We start from the raw sequence: 22,358 nt of genomic DNA, 5'->3' as shown, positions 1-22,358 counted from the left end.
ATGAGCACCCATCTCCTCTGTTCCCAGGAAACCTACTTCCACCAAAGGCTGATACATCTATATTGCTATTTTTGAAATTGTAGTTCCTCACAAATTTCCAAAGAGGAGGGGAGATTAGACCAACACACACTGACAGACACAATCATGGTATTGTGGTTGTGGATGTGATATATCTGGGGTTATTTTTCCCACAGTTTCACATGGGCAGTGATACCGACATACCGTGCACGCTCTATTGAACCCACTTTTGAATCATACTGCATGGAATCAAGGGGTAAATGAGCCTTGGCTGTGGCAGGAAGTAGTAAATAATCCAGTCCCTCAAATGTTTCACAAGGAGCTACACTGGGATTTGCCTTACAAATCAGTGCATGAGCAAGTCATGTCAGAAGCCCAGACAGACGTGAGTGACAGAGAAAACCCTTGCTTGGGAATGCCTTTCAGAAACTCTCACACTGGCCTTCTACAGAGCTGTATATATCAGTCCGCAGGGGAGAGAATTTACATGGGAAGCGAGACAGATGACAGTGGCCAGAACAATGGCCAGCCGTTGTGCAGTCTAGTCTTCAGGCAGGCTTTCTAAATCTTGGCTGTGGACATAGTTGGCAACAAGTGCTACTCGGTCTGCTGTTACCAGAGTCTGATACTCCTAAGCTAATGGCTGTTTCTTCAAATCGTGGGTAAATTAATGCTAATCAGGCACTGAAATTTGGCTGAAATTATTCTTCTAATCCAGTATCGGAAGCCACTGCTAGATTGAAATGCTCGCTTTCTGTGTATCTTTTTAAGGTATGTGCCACCCACAGGATTTCTTTATTCATCTGGTTTCAGCTCCACATGTAAAAAGCTTGGACACTGTCAGTCACGTCCTTAGAACAGGAATACCAAGCAAACTGAAAGTAGATGACCTTCCTGAACATATCAGAGAACCGTAGGTGCAGGTAAACTGCCATTCTGGAGCCAAAGGGGAAATCCACAGAGTTAGAGCTGACATCTGCTCACCTGGAGCAAGAGTTTTGGGATCCCAGAACTGTGTGAACACAGAAAGAGGCTGAGTGTGGGAGAAATTCCTGGGGCCATGTTCTCAGGAGGTTGTTCATACTGTTCGAGATTTTACCTTTGGGTACTATACTGGGTTTACAGGACTAATAGCCATGAGAAATCTCCAACTGGCTCTGGAAGGAGGAGAGAAAAGGTTATAATTGTGAAATACACCAAATGTGTTCTCCATAAAAGACTCTGTCTCTAAGGAAAGAGACTTAACGGAGCATTATCCCAGCTGGAGGGAGGGCATTGATTCAGATCCACTCACCTCAGGCTTTCTTCATTCTCTGTAGAAAGCTGAGGGAAAAGGTAGGACACTTGTGAAGTGGAGAAACACTCAGAAAGTCCACAGCTCACAGGCACCTACCCATTAAAAGACTTAAGTTTAATCCTAGGATTATAGAACCCTTCTCCTCCACCCATTTCACCAACCTCCAATAGAGACCCAGTCTAAGATGGTGGGTTAGAGATGAAAGAGATGTAAAACAGAGATGCTCTAAGAAAGAGGAGACCCCAAGGTCAACAGTGTGGATGAAAGGAAGTTGGAGGAAGTTGGTTGATGTCTCTGGTATCCACAGCCATAGCAAATGTTGAACAAATAGCATAAAGGCATAAAACCACATGCTGTAGGCCTGTTCACTTTAGTTCCTATCACCTGATACATCATGTCCAGGTTTCCATAGTGAATCACGAGGCATAATAAAGTAACAGAAAAAACAAACAAACAAACAAAGAGGCAAAGCAGCATCAGAAGCAGACTCACCTACACACATGTTGGGACCATAAGACCAGATATTTCAATCATTGTGATTCATATGTTATGGGATTTAATAGGGAAACAGGTAGACTACATGAAAGAACAGATGCATTTAAGTAAGTGGAGAAATGAACACTTTATGAAAGAATCACTACTAATGCCAAAGAAGCTGAAATTGAATGGTTCTATGATGACATTACAAGACATTCTAAGTGAAGGTGAAGTCGTTCAGTCGTGTCCAACTCTTTGCAACTCCGTGGACTGTAGCCTACCAGGCTTCTCCGTTCATGGGATTCTCCAGGTAAGAGTACTGGAGTGGGTTACCATTTCCTTCTCCAGGAGATCTTCCCGACCCAGGGATCAAACTCACGTCTCCTGCATTAGAGGCAGACACTTTAACCTCTAAGCCACCACTAATGCAAAAAAAAAAAAAAAAGTCCTTTTCATCATAGAGGATTGTAATGCAAAAGTAGGAAGTCAAGAGATAGCGGAAGTAACAGGCAAGTTTAGCCTTGCAGTACAGAATGAAACAGAGCAAAAGTTGACAGAGTTTTGCTAAGAGTCACACTGGTCATAGCAAACATCCTCTTCCAACAACACATGAAATGACTTTACACATGGACATCACCAGATGGTCAATACCAAAATCAGATTGATTATATGATTTGAAGGTGAAGATGGATAAGCTGAATACGGTTAACAAAAACAAGACCTGTAAGCTGACTCTGGCTCAGATCATGAACTCCTTATTGCAACATTCAAGTTTAAATTGAAGAAAGTAGTGAGAACCACAAACCATTCAGGTATGACCTAAAACAAATCCCTTATGATTATATAGTGGAGGCAACAAATAGACTCAAGGGATTAGATCTGACAAAGTGCCTGAAGAACTATGAATGAAGGTTCATAACATTGTACAGGAGGTGGTGACCAAAATCATCTGAAGGAAAAATAAATGCAAGAAAGCAAATTGTTGTCTAAGGAGGCCTTCCAAATAGCTGAGAAAAGAAGAAAAGTGAAAGGCAAAGGAGACAGGGAAAGATACACCCAACTAAATACAGAGTTCCAGAGAATACCTAGGAGAGATAAGAAAGGCTTCCTAAGCGAACAAAAGGCAAAGGAATAGAGGAAAACAAGAGAATGGGAAAGACTAGAGATCTCTTCAAGAAAATCTCTCTTTGATATCCAGAAGGACACTTGGAGATACCAAGAGAACATTTCATACAAAGATGGGTACAATAAAGGATAGAAACAGTATGGACCTAACAGAAGCAGAAGAGATTAAGAACAGGTGACAAGAATACAGAGAGGAACTATACAAAAAGGTCTTAATGACCTGGATAACCACGATGGTGTGGTCACTCACCTAGAGCCAGACATCCTGGAGTGTATAGTCAAGTGGGCCTTAGGAAGCATTACTACAAACAAAGCTAGTGCAGGTGATGGAATTCCAGTTGAGTTATTTAAAATCCTCAAATATGATGCTGTGAAAGTGTTGCAGTCAATCTGCCAGCAAATTTGGAAAACTCAGCAGTGGCCACAGGACTGGAAATAGTCAGTTTTCATTCCAAAGCAAAAGAAGGGAAATTTCAAAGAATGTTCAAACTACAGTTGAGTACAGTTGTGCTCATCTCAGGTGCTAGCAAGATAATGGTCAAAATCCTTCAAACTGGGCTTCAACAGTATGTGAGCCAAGAAGCTCCAGGTATACAAGCTGGATTTAGCAAAGGCAGAGGAATTGCCGATATCCACAGGATCATAGAAAAAGCAATGGCATTCCAGAGAAACATCTACTTCTGCTTCATGGACTACGCTAAAGCCTTTGACTGTGTGGATCACAATAATCTGTTGAAAATTCCTTAAGAAATGGGAATACCAGACCACCTTTCCTGTCTCCTGAGAAACTTGTATGCAGGTCAAGAAGCAACAGAACAGGACGTGGAAAAACAGACTGGTTCAAAATTGGGGAAGGAGTGTTCTTGCCTGGGAAATCCCATGGACAGAGGAGCCTGGTGGGCTACAGTCTGTGAGGCCACAAAGAGTTAGACACAACTGGGCATGCACACACAGCTTTAAGAATGGAATTTAAATCCAAGTGACAGAATTTTAAACTAAGCTCTCCATTTGCCTAATTAACTCTGTGAATTTGGACAAGCAACTTAAATTCTTTCTGTCTTGGTTTCTTAATCTACAAAATAGAGATAATAACAACTTAATAACAATTATTAAGTTGTCTTAATGATTACATAAGTCAACATATATGATGCTCAGGACCATACTTTACACACACTCAAGGATTAATTTTCATTATTAATGCTTTAATAGATTTTAGGGACACAGCTGTATATTTCAGAAAATGTTCCCCCAGAAGTAATTGTGGGATATCAAACTAATTCACATATTTTTTAAACTACCAAAATAGTATGGCTATCTTGGTTCAATCCTTCACTTTGAAATTCTGTATTATAATCAGAAAAACTTAATTTGGTACAGCAAGTACCAAAGATGTTGCATTTGAAGACTGTGTGAAATAGTGGATGTGAGTTCTAGTGAATTCAGAACAGATTCAGGACTTTTTAGAGTTAAAGGAAACTTTAAAATGGATAGACTGGCTGGGTTTTTTTTTCCCCCTTTCTCATTAAATGTTGAAAAGTTGACCTCAGGCTATTGGAAGGATATTCTTTGCTGACCTGGAACTCTCCTGGCAGCCAAGAATAAAAGAACATTTGCCTTCTCCTCTAATCTCTATATTATGATACTTTAAAATCATGTGGAGTGCTTCAGAATTCCAAAATGGGTCTAAAATTGAATTTTGTCCATTTACATAAGCTTTTATTTAGAGAATGTAATTTTTCACACAATCAAACCAAATTAATTATTTTCTTTGTGACATAGCAATTTTTACGGGAGAAAATCATGAGCTTGCATGAGTTAGTAGGTTTTGCCATAGTCGTAAAGAAAGAGATTACTTATTCAAATATGAGTAATTTGTAAGTAGGCAGGATATCACCACCTTGGCTAAGGTCTAACCATGCAGTTTCATAACAACACATCAGTCTATAACTACTGGAGGAAAGAGATGACGTTTGTATCTCTCACATTACCTAGCAGTGTCCTTTAAGTAGGTGGGAAATAAATTCTTATTTGGTGAATGAATCGGTGCCTAATCAAACAGTAGTTTTTGATGAAACTGTGGTGTTTTCTTTCAGTAACCTTGGAGAAACTTTTCTAAATTAACTTCTGCCCTTCACCCTTAGACACCAGCCCCGGGGACTCAACTGTATTTTCCATCAGTATTTTCCTTCTATTTAAATTTTATTTACCATATTAATTTAAAATTAATTATAATATTAACTTTAAAATATTTAGGTCAAATTTAGAAAACATTCATTTCATCAATGTAGTGATTATTTTTGCCCCCAAATTCTGGTAATGTACTGCATTTGGGGGTTTTAGCCTTATATTCACTAAATAGATTAAAAACATTTTTACAAAAACTGTTTATTGAAACGCTGCTTTCTCTGGAGAATACGGAATTCTTTTCTGAAGGCAGGTGATACAACACAGTTTGTTGTGAACTTTAGGGATTTAGGGCTGTTAAAAGAGTTCAAATGAATTAACTTTATTCAAGTATGTTTTGAGTTACCATTAAATAAGACAATGTAGTTTGAAATGTATAGTTCAGAAGATAATTCATTTAACTTAATTTTTCATGATTCAATAAAAGTATTTGTTTGTTCTGTGGTGACCTAAATGGGAAGGAAATCCGAAAAAGAGGGGATATAAGTAGACATTTACAAAGATTCACTTTGCTGTACAGCAGAAGCTAATACAACATTATAAAGTGATTATACTCCAATAAACTTAATAAAATAAATAAATAAATGCATTCTTCTGAAAACTCAGTCCCCAACCTGCTCCCAACTTAGGGCAGGATTTTGGGTTTCTCATTTTTGCAACATGTAAACAACATATGATTTTGTTTAATTCACTTTATAATTGTAATATAAGCTATATACTCCGTATAGACTTTGCAATATTTTCATTCAACATTCTGTATCTGATATTAAGTATTTCTCAGGCAATAATACCATTCATTTGTGAATGATGCAATTTATTTTTTCAATTTTTATTTTATACTTGAGTATAGTCCAGTACTCTTGCCTGGAAAATCCTATGGACGGAGGAGCCTGGTAGGTTGCAGTCCGTGGGGTCGCTAAGAGTCAGACATGACTGAGTGACTTCACTTTCACTTTTCACTTTCATGCATTGGAGAAGGAAATGGCAACCCACTCCAGTGTTCTTGCCCACAGAATCCCAGGGACGGGGGAGCCTGGTGGGCTGCCGTCTATGGGGTCGCACAGACTTGGACACGACTGAAGTGACTTAGCAGCAGCAGCAGCAGCATAGTTGATTAACAATAGTATGTTATTTTCAGGCATACAGCAAAGTGATTGAGTTATACATGTACATGCATCTATTCTTTTTCAAATTCTTTTCCCATTTATGTTATGATATAATATTTGGTAGAGTTCCCTGTGCTATACAGTAGGTCCTTGTTGGTTACCCATTTTAAATATAGTAGTATGTATACTCTTCTGTTGAACATGGACTAATATAATTGTGGCACATTTACAAGTGAATAGGATATTTTAGTAAAATTTTTTTGCAAGCATCTACTTAGAGAATTGGCTGTTCATTACCTAATGGTGCCTTTTGAAGAGCAGAGGTTTTCATTGTAATGTAATTGAATTTTGTTTAAGATGGGGTGATTCGAAATTTTTCACTTCCCTAAGTTCAGGGAAAAAAAAATCCTGTATTTTCTTTAAAAACCTTTACATTTTTGCTTTTTATATTTAAGTCTTTAATATAGTAAGTCAATATTAAGCCATGGCCTAATGTAAAAATCTAGTTTAATTTGTTTTCCAAGATATTGTTATTCCAAAACCAGTTATTCCAGGATCATTGTTAAGTAGTCAGTTGATTTGCCCCTGATCCATTATGCTGTGACTTTTATTTTTTTCGTATATCTGTGGATCTGCTTCCACAGTGCCTCCTCTCTTCCATCTTCTTTGTTGTTTTACAAATTCATTTAATTATGCCTATAGGTGAATTTGCTTTTGTTTTTCCTGATATATTCATTACCATTCCTGTATCTTTGGATTCATGCCTCAAGTTGTAAACATTGTTCTGTAACATCTTAAATATTCTTCCTTCATTTACTCAGCTCTCTATGGACCTTAATCAGCCATTCAGTAATCCTAATTTTGTCACACATGTTTCTCAGATTTCATGTTTCTCTCTTCATTTTTCTTTATGTCAATTTCTGGGTAATTTTTTCCAGATACACCTTTGAGTTTGCTATTTCCATTCAGCTGTGTCTAATTTATTTAATTCATCCATTGAGTTTTAAATTAAAAATAGTACACTATTACCATATAAATATGTGTTTCTTTTCATATTTTATGGTCACTTGAGAAACCCCTGTTGCTTGCTCATTATTTTTAGTTCTTTTTTAATTTCTTTAAGCATTGTCTTCATTTTTATTTTATTACTGTAACTAGTATACTTTAGATAATATCTTTGGAGTTTGTTGTCTCTGACTCTCATTCATGCAGACTTTTTCACTGTGTGTTAGTAATTTTGGACTGTGAAATCCTAATTGCTTAATTTTTATCTGCAGGAATCCCAGTGACCTAGTTCCTTTCAAAAGTCAGATTGTAACTCAGTAATTTCAAGTCCAGTTCTGCAGACCTGTGATGGGCTCTGAATACCATCTCTGGTGAGTCAAACCACTGGATTTGGTCCTCACCCTCAGACATCCGCCAGTTTGCTCCTGGCTCCCCACTCTTTTTACTGAGCGCTATTGGGGAAGGGAATGGCAGTCCACTCTAGTATTCTTGCCTGGAGCATCCCATGGGTGGAGGAGCCTGGCGCTAGTCCATGGGGTCACAAAGAGTCGGACACAACTGAGCAACTCACGCACACACACATACATTGGCTCTCTAATTCTTTACTTCATGATTATAGCTTCCTATTATTTTCAGTTGTGTTGGGTTTTCAGTCTTGGAGGTTGTGTTAGTTTCCTGTGGCTGCCATGATAAGTTACCATAAACAGCTGTGGACAACAGGCACATATTCTTTACAAAAGTCCACAATCATAGAGTCAGCAGGACTGCACCTCTCAGAAGACTATTGGGGGAAATTCTTCCGTGCCTCTTCCACATTCTGCGGCTTTCTTTCTTCTCTGTGACGGCATCTACCCAAACGTCCTTCTGTCTCTACATGGCCTTCTCTTCTGTCTCTTATGAGGACACTTATCATTGGACTTCAGGCCCACCTGGGTGATCCAGAATGATCTCAAGATCCCTAACTCAATCACATCTGCAAAGGACTTTCTACTAAGGTCACGTTCACCATTTTCAAAATGTACATATCTTTTGCAAGGGATACCATTCAACCTGTTATGGAAATTTCCCTTGTTTTCTGTGAAATATATTCTCTTCTGGATATGATTTTGTAGGTTTAAGATTTTCCTTCAGAGTAGATTGATCACATAGATCCCCTCTCCTGAATTACTTTCAAGAATATAGATTTTAAAGTCTACATCATTTCATATTTCTAACTTTATGATTTTTGGATAAGACTAGAAAATAGATATAGACATATATAGATATGTATGCTTATATATGGCACCTTATTCAGTCAGCAACATTTACCATTTATTGAATGCTTATCCTGAAGATACTATGGTACCAAACTGAGGATGTGATAGTGAATATTGTATATATAAAAATCTTATTGCCCAGTCATGTCTGACTCTGCAATCCCATGGACTGCAACATGCAGTCCTTTCCTGTCCTTCACTGTCTCCTGGAGCTTGCTCAAACTCATGTCCATTGGGTTGGTGATGCCCTCTGGCCCTCTCATCCTATGTCACCCATTTCTCCTCCTGCCTTTAATCTTTCCAAGCATCAGAGTCTTTTTCCAATGAATTGACCCTTTTCATTAGGTGGCCAGAGTATTGAAGCTTCAGCTTTAGCATCAGTCCTTCCAGTGCGTATTCAGAGTTGTTCCTTTAGGATTGACTGGTTTGAGCTTGATGTCCAAAGGACTCTCAAGTGTGCCTTAAATGCTATTATTGTTATTTCTATCACCATCATCATTATCATTACATTGAGTACTGAGATAATACTGAGTACTGAGCTCAACAGAACTTATTCCTCTCAGCAAGCATGTCAGATTGATATTGCTGATATAACTGTTATTGAGCAATATAAAATAGTTATTTAAGACTCTTAAACATAATACTTCATAATGGCTTTGTTTTTTAACATCTTTAGATTGATGGCCAAGAGATTTAAATTCTGATCTTGACTCTGTCATAAGCAATCCTAGGTCGTTTTAAGCACTTCAACTTTACTCAGCCTAACATTTTACTTGCATAAAGTGGGAGATACCCGCTCGGCGATGAAGCAGGGCCTTTCCAGGTTTGAAATTTCAGTACAGTTTACAAAGCAAACACTCAAGAGGATATGACATTTGCCGATTAGATTAAATCCAGATAGTATATAGTATGGAAATCATGCTCTCTGTTCCACTTGGGTGCATATGTGTGTTTATATTTAAACCTCTCAGTTATCTAATCTGTTTATTCTTAGTTCATAGCTGCTGAATGCTAAAATTTCAAGCCTGAGAAAAGAATGGCTCAAATATCACAGAGCGTACAGATTACACGGATAGGATTTTATTACAATAAACTTATCGGGACCCCAGAATATCTTCAGTGATCTTTAATGAAGTTTAAAGAGATCCACTTTCCAATGAACTTCAGGTTTACTCCATTCAGGAAACAAACAAACAAACGGAAGGACAGTAGGCAGAAGACAAGGTTGTGCAGTGGTACTTGTCACCCATGCGCCTTCAGAGACCTCAGCTGCCCTGCCAGGCGTGTGCCATCCAGGAGTGTGATCTCCCCATACTGGGGACTCCTAATCTAATTAATTAAATTTAATTTAGCGATGGACAGGGAGGCCTGGCGTGCTGTGATTCATGGGGTCGCAAAGAGTTGGACACGACTGAGCGACTGATCTGATCTGATCTGAATGCTCTTCCATTCCTTAGAATATTTTATAAATATGCCACAGGGCTGTCATCTTGACATCACAAGGTGACAACTTACTGGCAGTTCTTGCACTGCCCAATACTTGACAAGTTGAACCTTCTCTAAGTAATCTTTCGTCCCATAAAACCATCACATGTGAGCAAACCTGGGGCAGAAGTCACGTGACAGGGCTTAGTTACACTGTAATTGTCTTTGTCAGCTTGGGCTGCCAGAGCAAATGCCACAGACTGCAGGGCTTAAACAAGAAACATTTATGTTTCACAGTTCTGAAGTCTGGAAGTCAGAGATCAGGGTACTAGCGTGGTCAGGTTCTGGTAAGAGCTCTATTCCTGGTTTCTTTGAATGGAAGAGAAAGAGAGAGAAAAACAAGTTCTCTCCTGTCTCTCATTATAAGGGCACTAATCCCCCTTTGTGGGGCTTCTCAGGTGGCTCAGTAGTAAAGAACCTGCCTGCCAATGCAGGAGACCTGGGTTCAATCCTGGGATGGGAGGATCCCCTGGAGAGGGAAATGGCAACCCACTCTAGTACTCTTGCCTGGGAAATTGCATGGACAGAGGAGCCTGGGTGAACTACACACCCCTGGGGTGGCCAAGAGTCAGACATGACTGAGTGACTGATCAAGCATATCCTGTTATGAGGCTCCACCCTTCTGACCTAAGACCTCTCAAAAGCCCTGTCTCCACACATCCTCACACTGGGGATTAGGGATTTGATATAGGAATTTGCCAAGGGGATACAACATTCACTCCATAAGGATAATCCTCTGGGTAAACTGTAACTATGGTTGAAGGGTTTTATTTTTTTAAAAATACAAATATTCAAATTATTATATAGGACCCTAGTTTGGCAAACACTGTCTGATACAAAGACATGTAAATATAATTCCTACCTTAGGTCACCAAGTGTAATTAGCTCACATAAAAAGTTTAATAAAAGTTTACCTTGTTTTACCAGAGAATATTATTTTTCTTTTTATTGAAGTATAGTTGGTTTACAAAGTTGTGTTAATTTCTCCTCTACAGCAAAGTGATTCAGTTACACACACACACACGCATGCACATTTCCACACATTATATTTTATATATTCTTTTCCATTATGGTTTATCACAGGTTATTGAATATAGCTCTGTGGTATAGAGTAGGACCCTGTTATTTATCCATCCTATATACAATAGCTTGCATTTGCTAACCCCAAACTCCCACTTCATTCAACCCCCAAGCTCCCCTCCCTGGCAAGCACCAGTCTGTTCCTCTAGAGCAACTTCTCACATATAATAATATGAAGGCTCTTTTAATGTGCTTGTGTTTTAGCATCACTCATGTTTAGAGTCAATATTTGATTAAGATTAATTGCCAACCATTTAGATTTTTCCACTGTGTTTTTTTTAATTTAAATTTTATTTTATTTTTAAACTTTACAATATTGTATTAGTTTTGCCAAATATAAAAATGAATCCACCACAGGTATACCTGTGTTCCCCATCCTGAACCCTCCTCCCTCCTCCCTCCCCATATCCTCCCTCTGGGTCATCCCAGTGCACTAGCCCCAAGCATCCAGTATCATGCATCGAACCTGGACTGGCGATTCGTCTCATACATGATATTATACATGTTTCAATGCTATTCTCCCAAATCTCCCCACCCTCTCCCTCTCCCACAGAGTCCATAAGACTGATCTATACATCAGTGTCTCTTTTGCTGTCTCGTACACAGGGTTATTGTTACCATCTTTCTAAATTCCATATATATGCGTTAGTATACTGTATTGGTGTTTTTCTTTCTTTTTAGCTTTGAATTAGACAGGGGCTAGGTTTCCATCTTTAAAATTATGTTTCTGAAACACTGCCGTATGTGCTTTTCACCTGATGGCTATAAACAATTTTAAATTTGTACTAAAATTTCATGTTTCTTAAATAAAGTTTAATAAATGTCTTTAATTTCACACTTAATAGTTGAATAATACTGAAAAGAAATGGACAAATATGTATTTATTATTTAAATTTCAATGGAAAATGTATTTTTGAAATGTATTCAAAAATAATAAAAATGGGGGGCAATTATGCCACATTGGCCTCCCTTTTCCAAGAAAGTAACTTCTTTACTAATAGAAAAACATTGGTGTGAAAAATATTAGTTTCTCATTCTCCTAATATTATAATGTAATATTTGCTTCATTAATTATATAATTTCAGAAAATAGAACTCTGAAAGCTCAGCCCTATTGAAGTGATGTTGCATAATCTATATTCACAGGGCAACAAATTTATAATTTTATACCCATTTTCACACAAAAGTGTTATATTCCCTCCTGAGCAGCTCTGCAAATAAACACATTTTTGTCACTTCAATATGGCCACATTTGTTTGTCATCGGTTAAAATTCAAATAATGTGAGAGGAAATTACTTTTCAAATCATAAAAGTTTATGTCCTTGAACATTTTTAGCTGTACTTTCTCTGAAATCAGCTACTTTTGAATCTTGTGATTGAAGTTGGGTTATTTGGTTTTATTGTTCAAGGAGTTAATTGGCCTGCATTTAGCTTCTTTATTTTCTTTTACTAAAATTGCTTCTGGTTTATCTCTCTTATTTATATCAGTTTTTCTCTGAAACAGAGTCAGGGAAATAAATTTCTGCCCATTTAAGGGTAGCTGCCCATATACAATGGTATTTACATCCTGAGGCATCTCCATGAACAGACAAACACAATGGAAGCAGAGAGTCTTCAGTTTAAGAAGAAAGAAAAAAATCTTTAGTAAAGACTGATGGTCATCAAATAAGACAACTTAAGAGAGTTTTCTTATTAAAGAAACCAAAATGTTAGTCTTCAGACATGTTTGTGACTCTTCAGTGTATAAATTAAAGCTGAGATTTGCCCTCTTCCATTGGCAAGAGGCAGCCTGGATCACCTGCTCAGAGCCGAGGACAGCATTTTATCTTCATCTTCTGCAGGTGTGGCCAAGAAGGAAGCTGGAAGAGTGAGGACTCTCCCAGGGGTAGAGCCTGAGCCCCTGAAAGTAAGCACCTGGGGTAACTGGGGACCATTCCCCACCTATGTGATATCTCCTCCATGGTGTTTAGAACTGCCCTGGACTCTTAGTAATTGTGTGCCTCACAGCTCTCCTCTTTCTGAAAGCAAACATTTATTGGGGTGATCATGTTATTTTCTGTTACTGTGGCTTGTGTGAGTGCGTGGGAGGTATCTTTTCATTTTGACTTGGTGTCTCTCTACCCGTGGAATATCATATGAGAACAGAGCATGTGGTTCAGGTCCCAGACGATGACCTTGACGCGCCAGCCTGAAGGGAGTGATGATGGCCCTTGGGACAAGGATGAGGGTGTCTTACGTAAAGAAAGTGTTCTGAACTATCGTTGGGTTCAGAAGCCACACACTGCTTCTTATTACTATTGCTCACACAAAGCCCATCTCTCTTTCCTCTGAGTAGATGATAGAATTGTACCTCTCAAACTTTTGTGAAATTAAGCAAGGTAATATCATATGTCTGCCAATGAAATATGAACAAAAGTAACTGGGTCTTTTCTGGGCAGAAACTTTAATAGGCAGTGCACAATTCACCTTAATAAGTGAATGCATTGAATGAGATGGATCCCCTGTCAACATGAGCCCTGAGAACCGGGAGGAAGACAATTTGCCATCACCCTACATTAACTGTGCAGATTGAGTGAAGGTCAGCAAGACCTCGCCTGTCATGATCAGTAAACTCGGGTTACATATAAATCACATGCAAAGAAGACCTAATGCAATCATGATGATCATAGATGGAAACACAGTTACAGCAAATGCTTAAGACAGAGATTTTTATTTTAATTAATTGTTTCCTGTGGTTGCTGTGGGGGTCGGGTTCACATCCAAATTCTGCAGGGCAGGCCAGCAGGCTAGAGACAGAGAGAGGGGTGGATGTTGAACCCGAGTCTGGAGGCAGAATTTCCTTTTCCTCTGGAGGAGTTCAGTCTTTTGCTCTTAAGGCTCATCCACATTTTAAAGGATGATGTGTATTCTCAGTGTGTCTGGACTAAAATGTTAATCACATCTAACGAAATGCCTTCACCACAACATCTTGACTGGCGTCTGACCAAATCCCTGGACATTCTAGTCTACCTAAGTTGACACATGCATGAATCATCACTCGCTATTTTCTTCCCTTTCCTGTGTTTTAACAAATACGTAACGTGGAGCAGTGGTCAGCTCTGGGAGGTAAAAGTTTCTAGGTAGAGGCAGAACCTTTTACAGATGTAATTTCTAGCAGCCACAATGTGGGCGGTCACAGGAGAGAAGTCAGTAGGCTTCCTTCTCTGTCTGCAGGTGCAGACCCTGCCCAGGGTGAGCGTGACTTCGTATCTAGTGTCACAGTACACTTTCACGTCCCCCTGTGTTAACACTGAATGCCACAAGTCTGACCACCCACCCGTCTTCTCATGAGTGTGGGTCTTTTAGAAGATAGTGTGACTTCACGGCTCTTATTAGTTAGGCTAAAGAACTTCCCAAGTAGCTCTTCCTGAGGTCCAAATGGTAATCCTGAGGGAAGAAATACAAACAAACAAACAAAAAAACAAAAAGAGGAAAAAAACAAGCACCCTGTAGTATGTAATTGTATTTTCTCTTCTGGTCTAAAAAGATGCAAAGATGTGATTTTTTCCATGCTGTCCATTTTGTTTAGTGAAGGCTCATTTTCACTGGAATCTACTGTAAGTGTTAGATTGACTTTCTATATTATTCTGTGAAATATGCCTTTGGTTTATAATTTTCTTAGTTTGAATTCAGGAAGGATTTGCGTTATCATTTTCCTAGTTCAAAATCCTGAATTTTTTTTATATTAAAAATAATTTCCAGGAAAGCTCATCCTATTGGTGAAAATAAATGAATATGCTTATAGCTATAATCAGGTTGATTATCACTAAATGGATATAACATTTTAAATCCAAGTGACAAATGCATGTAACAATGTGTATACGCACACATATAGAATTCTACTCTGGTTATGGCTATTTCTTAGCCTGGTATCAATTTTGAGATAGTGACTCAAGCTGTACACTTGTAATTTTTATTCTGTACCTCAGCACTAAAAAATCTAATCCATAGGACTGATTATCATGATAACAAGAGTCTCTATACCACTTTTCACTCAATTCCATCTTTATTTATTCAGTCACATTTCCTGTTTCTATGTGGACAATACCATCTTGAATGTTTGTGAGCGTCTTTGCTCAGTGTCTTTTCTCTTGTCTCCTTAGCTCTCTCAGTCTGGAAGGGTTGGGTCCTTCCACTCTGCTCGTCCATGTTGGCCTGTGTTCTGTGCAACATTGCATTCTCTCATGTGACTGCATATGTCTGGTCGTTCTGCTGAACATCACTGAGACATAGGCTCATGTCATCTCTGTGGTTCCTGCACTCATGCATGTAACTGAAATATTGATGTTGGGATGTCTGCTCCAAGAATACAGTTCTGAGCGATAGGCTTCAGCAAGAGTGAAGATGGAGTAAGAGAGTAACAGAGTGAGTGTCCTTCTCACAGTGTTGGGGTGATGGAGCCAGATTTGAATTTACTTGGGCTGGACTGAGGGCTGGGCTGTTCTGAGCTCTCATCACCTCTAACAGAGGCTAAGATAACACAGGCCAGCTCTGTCAGTCCACCTGGGCTGCTGTCACTGAGTTCCAGAGACTTTCTGGCTTATAAACACCAGAGATCACTGCTTACAGCTCTGGGGACTGAGGTGTCCAGGATCCATGTGCCATCACTTCTGTGTCTCATGAGAACCCGCTTCCCCTTCATGAACATCATCTACTCACTCTCTCTGCAGATGGCAGAATGGACACTGAAGTTCTCTGGGATCCCTTTAATCAGGGCAATAGCCCCATTCACAGTTTTCCTGCCCTAAAGCCCCATTCACCTCTCAAAGGCCTTGCCTCCTCAGAACATCACATTAAGGATTAAATTTCAAGGTATAAATTTAGGGAGGACACAGATATTCAGTCTTTGGCACTAACATTTTTGTCCTTGAATTTTTCATTATTCCTTATGTATTTATTGTTGTAAGCATATTTGTTGTTGTTGTTGTTCAGTCACTAAGTCATGTTCCAACTCTTTGAGACCCCATGAACAGCAGCACGCCAGCCTTGCCTGTCCTTCACTATCTCCCGGAGTTTGCTAAAATGCATGTCCACTGAGTCAGTGATCCATCCAACCATCTCATCTTCTGTTACCCTCTTTTCCTCTTGTCCTCAATCTTTCCTAGCATCAGAGTCTTTTCCAATGACTCAGCTCTTTACATCAGGTGGCCAAAGTATTGGAGTTTCAGCTTCAGCATCAATCCTTCCAATGAATATTCAGGCTTGATTTCCTTTTGGACTAACCGTTTTTTCCTTCTTGCTGTCCTAGATATTCTCAAGGGTCTTTTCGAGCATAATCATTAAAATGTATCAGTTCTTCACTGCTCAGTCTTCTTTATGGTCCAATTTTCACATCCATAAGCATATTCAGTTTCAGTTCAGTTGCTCAGTCATGCACGACTTTTTGTGACCCCATGGACTGCAGAACGCCGGGCCTCCCTGTCCATCACCAACTCCTGGAGTTACTCAAACTCATGTCCATTGAATTGGTGATGCCATCCAAACATCTCATCCTCTGTCATCCCCTTCTCCTCCTGCCTTCAATCTTTCCGAGCATCAGGGTCTTTGCAAATGAGTCAATTCTTCGTAGCAGGTGGCCAGTTCAGTTTAGTTCAGTTGCTCAGTCGTGTCCGACTCTTTGTGACCCCATGAACCACAGCACGCCAGGCCTCCCTGTCCATCACCAACTCCTGGAGTCCACCCAAACCCATGTCCATTGAGTCAGTGATGCCATCCAACCATCTTATCCTCTGCTGTCCCCTTCTCCTCCTGCCCTCAATCTTTCCCAACATCAGGGTCTTTTCAAATTAGTCAGTTCTTCACATCAGGTGGCCAAACTATTGGAGCTTTAGCTTCAGCATCAGTCCTAGCAATGAACACCCAGGAATGATCTCCTTTAGGATGGACTGGTTGGATCTCCTTGTTGTCCAATGGACTCTCAAGAGTCTTATTCAATACCACAATTCAAAAGCATCAATTCTTCAGCACTCAGCTTTCTTTATAGTCCAACTCTAAATCCATACATGACCACTGGAAAAACCGTAGCCTTGACCAGACAAACCTTTGTTGACCAAGTAATGTCTCTGCTTTTTAATATGCTATCTAGGTTGGTCATAACCTTCCTTCCAAGGAGTAAGCATCTTTTAATTTCATGGCTGCAGTACCATCCACAGTGATTTTGGGGCCCAGAAAAATAAAGTCAGCCACTGTTTCCACTGTTTCCCTATCTATTTGTCATGAAGTGATGGAACTGGATGCCATGATCTTAGTTTTCTGAATGTTGAGCTTTGAGCCAAATTTTTTCCCTCTCCTCTTTCACTTTCATCAAGAGGCTCTTTAGTTCTTCTTCACTTTTTGCCATAAGGGTGGTGTCCTCTGCATATCTGAGGTTATTGATATTTCTCCTGGCAATCTTGATTCCAGCTTGTGCTTCATCCAGCCCAGTGTTTCTCATGATGTACTCTGCATGTAAGTTAAATAAGCAGAGTGACAATAAACAGCCTTGATGTACTCCTTTTCCTATTTGGAACGAGTCTGTTGTTCCATGTCCAGTTCTAACTGTTACTTCCTGACCTGCATACAGGTTTCTCAAGAGGCAGGTCAGGTGGTCTGGTATTCTGAACTCTTTCAGAATTTTCCAATTTATTGTAATCCACACAGTCAAAGGCTTTGGCATAGTCAATAAAGCAGAATAGATGTTTTTTTGGAACTCTTTTGCTTTTTCAATGATCCAGCGTATGTTGGCAATTTGATCTCTGGTTCCTCTGCCTTTTCTAAAACCAGCTTGATCATCTGGAATTTCACGGTTCACGTATTGCTGAAGCCTGGCTTGGAGAATTTTGAGCATCACTTTACTAGTGTGTGAGATGAGTGCAACTGTGTGGTAGTTTGAGCATTCTTTGGTATTGCCTTTCTTTGGGATTAGAATGAAAACTGACCTTTTCCAGTCCTGTGGCCACTGCTGAGTTTTCCAAATTAGCTGGCATATTGAGTGCAGCACTTTCACAGAATCATCTTTCAGGATTTGAGATACCTCAACCGAAATTCCATCACCTCCACTAGCTTTGTTCGTAGTGATGCTTTCTAAGGCCCACTTGACTTCACATTCCAGGATGTCTGGCTCTAGGTGAGTCATCACACCATCATGATTATCTGGGTCATGAAGGTCTTTTTTTTGTACAGTTGTTCTGTGTATTCTTGCCACCTCTTCTTAATATCTTCTACTTCTGTTAGGTCCCTACCATTTCTGTCCTTTATTGAGCCCATCTTTGCATGAAATGTTCCTTTGGTATCTCCTTTTCTTGAAGAGATCTCTAGTCTTTCCCATTCTATTGTTTTCCTGTATTTCTTTGCATTGATCACTGACGAAGGCTTTCTTATCTCTCCTTGCTATTCTTTGGAACTCTGTGTTCAAATGGGTATATCTTTCCTTTTCTCCTTTGCTTTTCACTTCCCTTGTTTTCACAGCTATTTGTAAGGCCTCCTCAGACAGCGATTTTGCTTTTTTGCATTTCTTTTTCTTGGAGATGGCCTTGATTCCTGTCTCCTGTACAATTCCATGAACCTCCATCCATAGTTCATCAGGTACTCTAACAGGTCTAGTCCCTTAAATCTATTTTTCACTTCCACTGTATAGTCATAAGGGATTTGATTTAGGTCATACCTGAGTGATCTAGTGATTTTCTCTACTTTCTTCAATTTTAGTATGAATTTGGCGATAAGAAGTTCATGATCTGAGCCACAGTCAGCTCCCGGTCCTGTTTTTGCTGACTGTATAGAGCTTCTCCATCTTTGGCTGCAAAGAATACAATCAAACTGATTTCAGTGTTGACCATCTGGTGATGTCCACGTGTAGAGCCTTCTCTTGTGTTGTTGGAAGACGGTGTTTGTTATGACCAGTGCTTTCTCTTGGCAGAACTCTATTAGCCTGTGCCCTGCTTCATTCTGTACTCCAAGGCCAAGTTTGCCTGTTACTCCAGGTGTTTCTTGACTTCCTACTTTTTCATTCCAGTCCCCTATAATGAAAAGGACATGTTTTTTGGGTGTTAGTTCTAGAAGGACTTGTAGGTCTTCATAGAACTGTTCAACTTCAGCTTCTTCAGCATTAGGGTCAGGGCATAGACTTGGATTACCGTGATATTGAATGGTTTGCATTAGAAATGAACAGAGATCATTCTGTCGTTTTTGAGATTGCATCCAAGTACAGCATTTCAGACCCTTTTGTTGACCATGATGGCTACTCCATTTCTTCTAAGGGATTCCTTCCCACAGTAGTAGACATAATGGTCATTTGAGTTAAATTCACCCGTTCCAGTCCATCTTAATTCGCTGATTCCTAGAATGTTGATGTTCACCCTTGCCATCTCCTGTTGGACCACTTCCAATTTGCCTTGATTCATGGTCCTAACATTCCAGGTTCCTATGCAATATTGCTCTTTACAGCATCGGACCTTGCTTCTCTCATGAGTCACATTCACAGCTTGGTATTGTTTTTGCCTTGGCTCCATCCCTTCATTCTTTTTGGAGTTATTACCCCACTGATCTCCAGTAACATATTGGGGACCTACTGACCTAGGGAGTTCATCTTTTCATACTGTTCATAAGGTTCTCAAGGCAAGTGGTTTGCCGTTCCCTTCTCCAGTAGACCACATTCTGTCAGACCTCTCCACCATGACCCGTCTATCTTGGGGGGCCCCACATGGCATGGCTTAGTTTCACTGAGGTAGACAAGGCTGTAGTCGGTGTGATCAGATTGGCCTGTTGTCTGTGATTGTGGTTTTGGTCTGTCTGATCTCTGATGCCTTCTTGCAGCACCTACCGTCTTCCTTGGCTTTCTCTTAGCTTGGACATGGAGTACGTCTTCATGGCTGCTTCAGCAAAGCCCAGCTGCTGCTCCTTACCTCACATGTGACCAAAGTATTGGAGTTTCAGCTTCAGCATCAGTCCTTCCAATGAATAGTCAGGAGTCATTTGCTTCAGGATTGACTGGTTGGATTGCCTTGCAGTCCAGGAAGCATCTTTTCTGATCACAATGCAGTAAGATTAGATCTCAATTACAGAAGGAAAACTATTAAAAATTCCAACATATGGAGGCTGAACATCACGCTGCTGAATAACCAGCAAATCACAGAAGAAATCAAAAAAGAAATCAAAATTTGCATAGAAACGAATGAAAATGAAAACAAAACAACCCAAAACCTGTGGGACACTGTAAAAGCACTTTCCTAAGGGGAAAGTTCATAGCAATACAGGCATACCTCAAAAAACAAGAAAAAAAGTCAAATAAATAACCTAACTCTACACCTAAAGCAACTAGAAAAGGAAGAAATGAAGAACCCCAGGGTTAGTAGAAGGAAAGAAATCTTAAAAATTAGGGCAGAAATAAATGCAAAAGAAACAAAAGAGACCACAGCAAAAATCAACAAAGCCAAAAGCTGGTTCTTTGAAAGGATAAATAAAATTGACAAACCATTAGCTAGACTCATCAAGAAACAAAGGGAGAAAAATCAAATCAATAAAATTAGAAATGAAACTGGAGAGATCACAACATACACCACAGAAATACAAAGGATCATAAGAGACTACTATCAACAATTATATGCCAATAAAATGGACAACGTGGAAGAAATGGACAAATTCTTAGAAAAGTACAACTTTCCAAAACTGGACCAGGAAGAAATAGAAAATCTTAACAGACCCATCACAAGCATGGAAATTGAAACTGTAATCAAAAATCTTCCAGCAAACAAAAGCCCAGGTCCAGACAGCTCCACAGCTGAATTCTACCAAAAATGTAGAGAAGAGCTAACACCTATCCTGCTCAAATTCTTCCAGAAAATTGCAGAGGAAGGTAAACTTCCAAACTCATTCTATGAGGCCACCATCACCCTAATACCAAAACCTGACAAAGATCCCACAAAAAAAGAAGACTACAGGCCAATATCACTGATGAACATAGATGCAAAAATCCTTAACAAAATTCTAGCAATCAGAATCCAACAACACATTAAAAAGATCATACACTATGACCAAGTGGGCTTTATCCCAGGGATGCAAGGATTCTTCAATATCCGCAAATCAATCAATGTAATACACCACAGTAACAAATTGAAAAATAAAAACCATATGATTATCTCAATAGATGCAGAGAAAGCCTTTGACAAAATTCAACATCCATTTATGATAAAAAACTCTCCAGAAAGCAGGAATAGAAGGAACATACCTCAACATAGTAAAAGCTGTATATGACAAACCCACAGCAAACATTATCCTCAGTGGTGAAAAATTGAAAGCATTCCCTCTAAAGTCAGGAACAAGACAAGGGTGCCCACTCTCACCATTACTATTCAACATAGTTTTGGAAGTTTTGGCCACAGCAATCAGAGCAGAAAAAGAAATAAAAGGAATCCAAATTGGAAAAGAAGAAGTAAAACTCTCACTATTTGCAGATGACATGATCCTCTACATAGAAAACCCTAAAGACTCCACCAGAAAATTACTAGAACTAATCAATGATTATAGTAAAGTTGCAGGATATAAAATCAACACACAGAAATCCCTTACATTCCTATACACTAATAATGAGAAAACAGAAAGAGAAATTAAGGAAACAATTCCATTCACCATTGCAACGGAAAGAATAAAATACTTAGGAATATATCTACCTAGAGAAACTAAAGACTTATACATAGAAAACTATAAAACACTGGTGAAAGAAATCAAAGAGGACACTAATAGATGGAGAAATATACCATGTTCATGGATTGGAAGAATCAATATAGTGAAAATGAGTATACTACCCAAAGCAATTTATAGATTGAATGCAATCCCTATCAAGCTACCAACGGTATTCTTCACAGAGCTAGAACAAATAATTTCACAGTTTGTATGGAAATACAAAAAACCTCGAATAGCCAGAGCTATCTTGAGAAAGAAGAATGGAACTGGAGGAATCAACCTGCCTGACTTCAGGCTCTACTACAAAGCCACAGTTATCAAGACATTATGGTACTGGCACAAAGACAGAAATATAGATCAATGGAACAAAATAGAAAACCCAGAGATAAATCCACGCACATATGGACACCTTATCTTTGCCAAAGAGGTAAGAATATACAGTGGATTAAAGACAATCTCTTTAACAAGTGGTGCTGGGAAATCTGGTCAACCACTTGTAAAAGAATGAAACTAGAACACTTTCTAACACCATACACAAAAATAAACTCAAAATGGATTAAAGATCTAAATGTAAGACCAGAAACTATAAAACTCCTAGAGGAGAACATAGGCAAAACACTCTGTGACATA

Source organism: Bos taurus, chromosome 27 (genome assembly GCF_002263795.3).
Source record: "Bos taurus isolate L1 Dominette 01449 registration number 42190680 breed Hereford chromosome 27, ARS-UCD2.0, whole genome shotgun sequence".
Taxonomy (NCBI): Eukaryota; Metazoa; Chordata; class Mammalia; order Artiodactyla; family Bovidae; genus Bos; species Bos taurus.
This window is presented reverse-complemented; position numbering follows the sequence as displayed.